The sequence below is a fragment of the Staurois parvus genome, unplaced genomic scaffold (genome assembly GCF_062004578.1).
Source record: "Staurois parvus isolate SC_StPar_1 unplaced genomic scaffold, SC_StPar_1.0 ptg000985l, whole genome shotgun sequence".
Taxonomy (NCBI): Eukaryota; Metazoa; Chordata; class Amphibia; order Anura; family Ranidae; genus Staurois; species Staurois parvus.
In genome coordinates, this window is record NW_028318781.1 from 2,842,889 (window position 1) to 2,845,755 (window position 2,867).

General features: G+C 40.7%; 1 non-coding gene across 1 annotated transcript; it reads left to right on the plus strand.

Moving 5' to 3' along the window:
- Positions 1–1,836: 1,836 nt before the first annotated feature.
- LOC149441436 (U6 spliceosomal RNA) lies at positions 1,837–1,943 on the plus strand. The gene has a single exon (XR_016307375.1). It is a non-coding gene; the product is annotated as a U6 spliceosomal RNA (small nuclear RNA).
- Positions 1,944–2,867: the final 924 nt, after the last annotated feature.

Here is a 2,867-nt window from a genome sequence, read left to right on the forward strand (position 1 = left end):
CTCTGCCTCTCTCCCTGTGCTGCTAATAAAAGGGAAGAAGACTCTGCACAGACACACAGTCTGCAGCATGGGAAAGAAGACACAGACAAGCCACAGCATGTAAACTCCAGCTACTTACAGAGAAGAGGGAGCAGTTCCACCTCAGACAGCAAGCCTGCCTGCTGTCACATGCACCATGTACAGCGATTACTGGAACTTGCAGTCCTCCCTGAAGACACCAGTTCTGGAGATCTGCCACTATGAACTCTGCCATGAATGGACTCTCATTCTGTACAGGTATGCTGGAGCAGCCACAAGCATGAGTTAGGGATTAGGGATGTTAGGAAAAGATGGTGCAGCTGAAGTTGTAAGCTCTAAACTTTCAGTAAAGCTTTTGAAACTTTGTCCTTGCCTGGCCTGAATGTACTAATGAGGTGTAATAAAAGTAACTGGCACATTCTGCACTTAGTCTACAACTTGGGTCAGTGAAGCACTTCCAGGTATGAAAACAGCAAGTGGTTACCAAGGGTAACGGAGGTCTAGCATGCAGCCTGTCATGAAGCTTGTACCTGTGATCGATGGGATGTCCTCTAGAAATGAGGGAGTTGTGGTTGGCCCTCTCCTTGTGTGGTCTGTCTCCCATAGCAAGGCAAGCAGTTCAGCGCTCAGCCTGCGCACCAGGTACACCAGAGAAAGAATTAAGTGAGAGAATGCATGGTCCATTGGTCCATGGTAGGAGCACAGCAGGGTTCCATTCTGCTACTGGGAGTAAGGTAGTGGAGATACACTGGACAGGTGGAGTGGGCATAGGCTCAGCATGCCCCTCCTAAATGCAACAAGTGAAGTAATGGTTCATATTAACATCAGAAGAGAGTTTATTGGACTTCAGTCATCCTTTCAAGTAAAGGTGCCCCATGTGTAAGGTGCCTAGCGTAACCCAGAAGAACCCACCCCAAGGTAGGCCTTCCATCGCCACAAACAAGAAGGAAGCCCATGGAAATGGCAAGATCAAGCAGGTATTTAATAACTTGGGCAAATGGTGTCAGAATGTCCACTGCAGTCCCAAAGTCCCGCCATAAGTCGCTGATCGCCGCCATTATTAGTATAAAATAATTAAAAATTCCAGTATATATACCGCCATTTGTAAACGCTATAACTTTCACGTAAAGCAATTAATTTACACGTATTGGTATTTGTTTTAAGCAAAGACATGTCGTAGAATACATTTTGGCCTAAATTTATGACAAAATTTGATTTTTTTAAATTTTTTTGCTGGACATGTTTAATAACGAAAAGTCAAAAATATTGTTTTTTTTCTCAAAATTGTCGGCCTTTTTTTTTAAAGCGCAAAAAATTCAAAACACACAGGCGATCAAATACCACTGAAAGAAAGATTAATTCGTGGGAAAAAAAGGACGTAAATTGAACTGTATTGTTGCTGTATTGTCTCCCTTTATATTGTAAAGTGCTGAGCAAACTGTTGGCGCTATATAAATCCTGTATAATAATAACTGTTGGGCAGGAGGTCATTCTGCCGCATAAAGTGAGGAAATGCAGCAGAGAAGAATGCTGGAATTCAGAAAGCTTTTTATCACACTGGAACATTTTTGCAGTAGGGACCAACCAGAGGGTCCTCCAGTTGTCCACGCTGAACCTCACTGTCACATGCTCTACCAGTGGAGACTACAAGTCGCCCTGTTGTTACAGTCAGCAAAAGATCATGATTAGAAGTGACCTGTTGCTGTATGGGAAGGAGTGGCTGTTAAATCAGGTTTCCACTGACCAGAACCAGCTCCTCCAAGAAAAAATGTAAAAGAAAAAATAATAAAATTTGTTAAAAATAAAATGTTAATAAACGTGCTTGCTCCGGCAGCACATATACTAAAATTGGAACGATACAGAGAAGATTAACATGACCCCTACGCAAGGATGACACACAAATTCATGAAGCGTTCCATATTAAAAAAAAAATTGTTAATAAACCACCTCTCCCTAGGCCCCAGAAAATACATTGGATGCTCTGGATGACCTATGCTTTTACTTGTGTGAGCTTCAAAAAGTTAACATTTGCAAACCTGTGAAAATGACATCATCAGGTTAATTTCTACTCATGTAAACTTATCCTAATGTGACATTAATGTTTTACACAAATTATTTTTTCTTGCTCATTTTAAATTAGAAATGTTGACATACAAATCAACCTTTGCGTTTCTATTAAAGTATATATTTAGTTAGTCTGGTTCACAGCATGCTTTCAGGTCAGCTCACTCCAGGTCTTCCTAGTCCTAGTGCTGAGCTGACAATGTGAGGCTGCTAGCCTGTCTGTTCTCTATGGGATAGCTGTGCACGCTCCAAGTAATGAACTTGTACCTTGCAGCAACAACAGCAGAAATGAGCCGTAATTATCATGAACTGTGACATAGCATGACGATCTCTTGACCAGGAAGGGAACAGAACGAAAGAAAACTGATGCCTCTATGACCAACAAATGTTTTTACCCAGACCCTTCATCCACCAGGAGCAAAAAACAGCCTAAAGTACAAAGCTGCCCATTACAGAAACAACAAACATAAACCAGGGACACAACAGACTGTAGGACATTTATTGCTGACATGTACATGACTTATTTCAATTAAAAACAATTAACAATGACTTAAACCGTATTTTCTTCTTCCTTAAGAAATGCTTTTATTGTTTCAGAGACATTGCTTGAGGTCCTGAATAAATGCCTGGCACAGCTTGTTTCTAAGAGGAAGTAATAAATTGCTCCATAAAATTCTGATTAGCCTGAAAGTTGAAACATCTGATAATCATAAGAAGGTATTTTGCAGAAAGAAAAGTATTTACTAGTAGTTTTTTTCATAGTAAGTTGTCAGTGGCATTGCAAT